A 6,779-nucleotide genomic window follows, 5' to 3' on the forward strand; every position below is an offset into this window, starting at 1 on the left:
TAGCTTTAGTTATTGGTCAACATGGCATGTTCACAATAGAATTGAAGGCTATTTGTAGAATAATTTTACAAGAAATCAAAATGATTACACTCAAAATATAAGCCTACTCCTTTTCAAATTATAATCACTAGGGGGGAGCAGAGTTTATAATATGAAATTTATGAATGTGTCTCGGAATGATCTGTTCACTAAGAACACCTTTGAACAAAGAATTATAATAAATTATAATTTGACATTTATTTTTCATATAGTCATTTTCTATACATATCTGTCACAATCCATCATCTGCTGTTGCTAAATCCATCTATCAAGAGAAAGCCTTTAATGAACATTTAGCGAAATACTAATTTGACATGTTGTTATTCATTAGGGTTAGTCTGGAAACGCTTGAGCTGAGGTAATGGAAATGTCAGCATTGCTGTACAAAATCGCGTAAATAATTCTGCCAGTCCTTTCTCCTCTATAAGCAAACATCACAGTCATAAGAACGCATTTCCCTCAACATCATCAACAAGAACACATTTCTTTTCTCACAATATGTTCATTTCCTCCCTCAGAGTTTCATCTGAGAAACCATTCTGTTGAGTGAGTTCTCTTTATAGGGCTATTGTCATTTCCATGCCCTAGTTTTGATTAAATCAAATAAGTAGACGAATACGTTTTATCCCCAGAATTTACCAACAACTTCACAGAGGAAGGAGATTGCTTCTATTGGTCTGTACTGTGTTTCACATTTATTCTAATGGTTTGTATTGTATTGAAATGTTGTGATACAAAATCACTAATGGAATTTTGGCTTGACCATTATCAAGGTTTCCCAAACTCCGTCCTGGGGCTCCACCTGTGCAGTGGCGGTTCTAGACCATTTCAACTGGGGGGGGCCAAGCAGGGGCCAGTTGTACTGTTACAGGGGCCAGTTACATTAGACGTTATTGTTGTCATATTGTTTTCTTCACTGCATTGCAGGCATTAGCAGGCAAAAGACCATGTTCATAATCATCATCGTTGCCACTGTCTAATAACGGATGATCCTTGACTCGCCTCTCAAACTCGCCTCTCGCCTCTTGATGACAGAAGTGAGTGCTACGGGGCGATAGTCATTTTCTTCAGTTACCTTTGCTTTCTTGGGTACAGGAACAATGGTGGACATCTTGAAACAAGTGGGGACAGCAGACTGGTATAGGGAGAGATTGAATATGTCTGTAAACACTCCAGCCAGCTGGTCTGCGCATGCTCTGAGGACGCTATGGATGCCGTCTGGGCCGGCAGCCTTGCGAGGGTTAACAGGCTTAAATGTCTTACTCACGTCGGCCATGGAGAACGAGAGCCCACAGTCCTTGGGAATGGGCCGCGTCGGTAGCATTGCATTATCCTCAAAGTGGGAGAAGGTGTTTAGCTTGTCTGGGAGCAAGACGTCGGTGTCCACGACGTGGCTGGTTTTCCCTTTGTAACCGTGATTGTCTGTAGACCCTGCCACATACATCTCGTGTCTGAGCTGTTGAATTGCGACTGCACTTTGTTTCTGTACTGACGTTTTACCTGTTTGATTGCTTTACGGAGGGAATAACTACACTGTTTGTATTTAACCATATTCCCAGTCACCTTTCCATGGTTAAATGCGGTGGGGTGAGCTTTCAATTTTTCATGAATTCTGCCATCTATCCACGGTTGTGGTAATGCACCTTATAGTTGGTTGCCAACTGTCAAATAAAAGTCAAAAGAAGAAGAAGAAGCCTGAAGGAGGAGAGATTACTACAAACAAACTTGGCTTACCATTTTATCTGTGGATTAATTGTCAGGTTAGAGGACCTTGTGCATTTCCTAGTACATTCATTGTCAAATTCATCAACTAGCATCAACCCTCTCGGCCTTCTCGCAAAAGTAGCCAACTCAACAAGCCCGCCAAAAGCTTGTGTAGTCAGCAGCAGCGAGCACTCTGCCTTCTCACGAGGTACATTTTCTAACCTCGAAGGTTGCATGATGTAACTTATTGGCGGGCTGGAAGATGTGCTCTTGTCTTTTCTATTCCGAGGCTGTTTACTCCCAATTTGATATGTTGAGTTTTTTTTTTTATAATGCATGTCTACTAGGGTTGAGGTTGAGTGCATCTGATTAGTGATTATTTTGCCGGGGTTCAATACCTACTCCCAATTGTTTTTTTTTTCTTCCAATACCTACTCACAAAAAGTAATGAGTGACCATTTTAGAAAATCGTGGGACATATACTCTTTGGTTGCATGCTATTTTATGTCAATCATATATATATATATATATATATATATATATATATATATATATATATAGGAAATATTAATTAATGAATTTATTCACATTAAAACATTGGTGAGGCAGCTGAGAAATAAAGTGTATTTTTCTTACTAATTCTTGAGATCAGTCTCAAACACACCTATCGCAGCCAATTGCTGGACTTTCACAGAGGTTATTAGGGATGCATTCGTAAATTCCCTCTGGCTATCTACTCCGATTTCAGAGCACTCTAGTCCGAGTGTGCCAGAGCGTAGAATAACTCATTAATGTTTTACACTCAACACCCGTTGAATATGGCTGGTGTCAGTAAATGTCAGCAAAAAAAGTGTAATTAAATTGTTGGCAGCAGCACAGTTAGTCACCAATGCTCTGGATAATATACAAACAGCCTATCCAGAGTGAGGCGTTCTCTCATGTGTCTGGAAGTAGCTAGCAAGCTAGCCAATGTTAACCAGTTAGCTTGGGTGCTTGACTGCCGTTGTGAGGTCAGAACGCTCTGGTCAACCCTACTCCTCTGCCAGAGCATCTAGTGTCTCTAGAGACAGCAGGAACGGCTATGAAAAGTCAACTGACATTTACTCCTGAGGTGCTGACCTGTTGCACCCTCTACAACCACTGTGATTATTATTATTTGACCCTGCCGGTCATCTATGAACTTTTGAACATCTTGACCATGTTCTGTTATAATCTCCACCCAGCATAACCAAAAGAGGACTGGCACCCCTCATAGCCTGGTTCCTCTCTAGGTTTCTTCCTAAGTTCTGGCCTTTCTAGGGAGTTTTTCCTAGCCATCGTGCTTCTACACCTGCATTGCTTGCTGTTTGGGGTTTTAGGCTGGGTTTCTGTACAGAACTTTGTGCCATCAGCTGATGTAAGAAGGGCTTTATAAATACATTTGATTGATTGAACGCTCCAAGAGCGAAACGCTCTGAATTTAAGAATGGACAATCTGACAAAGCTCAGTTTACAAACGCCCAGAGCAAAGTGAGCGCTCTCTGGCACTCCAGAGTGAATTTAGGTCACACCCAATTCAAACCACATGTGGCTTGTTTAGCAAGTGTTCTGCCTTGCAATAACAAATATGATAAAATAACTAACAATAACAAAAAAACTGCAAAATGCTTACATAGCTTTTAGAAGAAAATAAATCAAAAGCTATTTAGTACTATAATGTTATTTACTAACATAATATTATTACTAAAATAGTTTCTAAAAGTGTTCTAGGCTACCCTACCCAAGAATTAGGGTTAAGGCTAAAATAGGTTTAGGGTTTTTAGGGCAAAAAACAGAATGAGTTTATAGCTCTCTTGCGTCATCGTGTGGCCTTCTGTGGGTATGACATAACTCATTCATGATACTATAGGCCTTCCTAGTGTTTAAATATTTTTTTAAATATATATTTTTTAATCTATTCATTCGTTCACAGTGCGGACCGAACTGAGGTCTCCGAACCGTTCTGTACGAATATGTGTACCGTTACACCCCTACACAGTACAGTATGGCACAGTAAAGTAACATACGGTACATACAGGACAGCAGAGTTTTATTCAGTAGAGTACAGTATGGCATGCTACAGTATAGTAGAGTTTAATACAGTAGAGTACAGTACAGAACAGTCAAGTTTAATTCAGCAGCGTAGAGTACAGTTTCATTAATCTGAACACTGACACTGAGTCACCAACCACTCCAGGACATGATTCCAAAACCAAGCCCCCGAAGGAGAGTACCAAAAGAGATGATCTATTGATTCTGTTTCTTTGTTGCACTCCGCACATGCAGGGCTGACTGTTCAACACCCCATATATATATTGAGGATTCTTTTTAATTGGCAAGAATTTTATATAATAGTTCAAGCTGAAAATAACAGAATGATGTGTCTTGTTGATTTGCATATCAGTTCATAATCCCGATGCCATGGTATTGGGACATCAAAAATCTGTTTCAAATTATCTTGAATTTTATGCGGTATAGTTCTCAAAGCTCTCAACCTTTTATACAAGTTATTTTAAGCTATGCATGGTTTTGGATTGGCTGCAGACAAACTAATTCATTCCTTTCTCTTTTGAGTAATTGCCTCTTCCATTTTTGTGGCAGAGTTGTGATTGAGTTGGTTATACTTTTGTATTGAGCATACATCTCCATACACCTTTGTCAATTGCTTGGGTGACAACATTTTGGCGTCCTTGTTTACAATGTCATTCATAAACATTTACATTTTAGTCATTTAGCAGATGCTCTTATCCAGAGCGACTTACAGTAGTGAATGCATACATTTCATACCATTTCATGCATTTTTTTTTTGTACATGATACCGTCCTTATATATTTGATATTTTATTAATTTTCATTTAACCTTTATTTAACTAGAAAAGTCAGTTAAGAACAGGTTCTTGTTTACAATGAGGGCCTAGATGTGCCACATTGATTCATCACCAAGTAGTATATTCAAGGCTTCCTTGAGGATCTATTTGAACAGATTGCACCTAAAGATCTAGATTGTTTTTCAGTAGGATCATAACACCTTTTGACTTCCTTAGCCTATGACAGAAATAGATTTTACCATCCTACACATTTTCCCTGGCCACTTTGTCAGAAGATCTTGAAAGTGTTTCCTGTAAACAATAAATATGATAATCCTTTAGCCATGTAAACACTGCTCTTCTTTAGCCAATTATCAGCCAAACCACTGCTATTATAGTTAGCTATATTCAATTCACCAATTACCATGATACAGTTGAAGTTGGAAGTTTACATACACTTAAATTGAAGTCATTAAAACTAATTTTTCAACCACTCCACAAATTTCTTGTTAACAAACTATAGTTTTGGCAAGTCGGTTAGGACATCTACTTTGTGGACGACACAAGTAATTTTTACAACAATTGTTTACAGACAGATTATTTCACTGTATCACAATCCCAGTGAGTCAGAAGTTTACATACACTAAGTTGACTGTGCCTTGAAAACCTGTTGGGGCTAGGGGGCAGTATTTACACGGCCGGATAAAAAAAAAACGTACCTGATTTAATCTGGTTACTACTCCTGCCCAGAAACTAGAATATGCATATAATTAGTAGATTTGGATAGAAAACTCTAAAGTTTCTAAAACTGTTTGAATGGTGTCTGTGAGTATAACAGAACTCATATGGCAGGCCAAAACCTGAGAAGATTCCATACAGGAAGTGCCCTGTCTGACAATTTGTTCTCCTTCTGTGGCATCTCTATCAAAAATACAGCATCTGTGCTGTAACGTGACATTTTCTAAGGCTTCCATTGGCTCTCAGAAGGTGCCAGAAAGTGGAATGACGTCTCTCCTGTCTCTGGGCGAAAAACAGCAGGAGATTTTGTGAGTGGTCAGGCAGGGAACAGTAACACTGGAGATGCGATTTCATGAGAATTCTCTATTTTTTTCTTTCAGCCTTTGAATGAATACAACGTCGCCCGGTTGGAATATTATCGCTATTTTACGAGAAAAATAGCATAAAAATTGATTTTAAACAGCGTTTGACATGCTTCGAAGTACGGTAATGGAATATTTCGTTGTTTTTTTTTGTCACAAAATGCGCTCGCCCGTCACCCTTCGGATACTGACCTGAACGCACGAACAAGGTATTTGAATACAACTATGGATTATTTGTAACCAAAACAACATTTGTTGTTGAAGTAGAAGTCCTGGGAGTGCATTCTGATGAAGAACAGCAAAGATAATCAAATTTTTCTTATAGTAAATCTGAGTTTGGTGAGGGCCAAACTTGGTGGGTGTCAAATTAGCTAGCTGTGATGGCCGGGCTATGTTCTCAGAATATTGCAAAATGTGCTTTCGCCGAAAAGCTATTTTAACCTGTTAGGGACAGACGTTTCGCTAGCGGAACGCCTCACCAATATCCAATGGTATAGCGTGGCGTGAATTACAAATACCTAAAAAATGCAAAAACTTACATTTTTCAAACATATGACTATTTTACACCATTTTAAAGACAAGACTCTCCTTTATCTAACCACCTTGTCCGATTTCAAAAAGGCTTTACAACAAAAGCAAAACATTAGATTGTCAGGAGAGTACCCTCCCAAAAATAATCACACAGCCATTTTCAAAGCAAGCATATATGTCACAAAAACCAAAACCACAGCTAAATGCAGCACTAACCTTTGATCTTCATCAGATGACACTCCTAGGACATTGTTATACAATACATGCATGTTTTGTTCAATCAAGTTCATATTTATATCAAAAACCAGCTTTTTACATTAGCATTATAGATCTCGAGTTGTCTTCCATTTTCCCTCCCGGAAAGAAACGTCCCCATCCCAGGTAGGGAAATTTTCCCTGTCACTAGAAGACCACCCCTGTACACATGGATCCTAGGGCCATACGACGTTGGGACCTGTTCCTTGAAGAGCATAAAGTGTCACTTGCAGCAGAAAGCAGTTCTAACCCTTTCACCAACAGTTGTACTACAGTGCATTTGGAAAGTATTTCCACATTTTGGCGGGGGGGGGGGTCTTGGTGGT

Source organism: Salmo trutta, chromosome 35 (assembly GCF_901001165.1).
Source record: "Salmo trutta chromosome 35, fSalTru1.1, whole genome shotgun sequence".
In the NCBI taxonomy this organism is placed as follows: Eukaryota; Metazoa; Chordata; class Actinopteri; order Salmoniformes; family Salmonidae; genus Salmo; species Salmo trutta.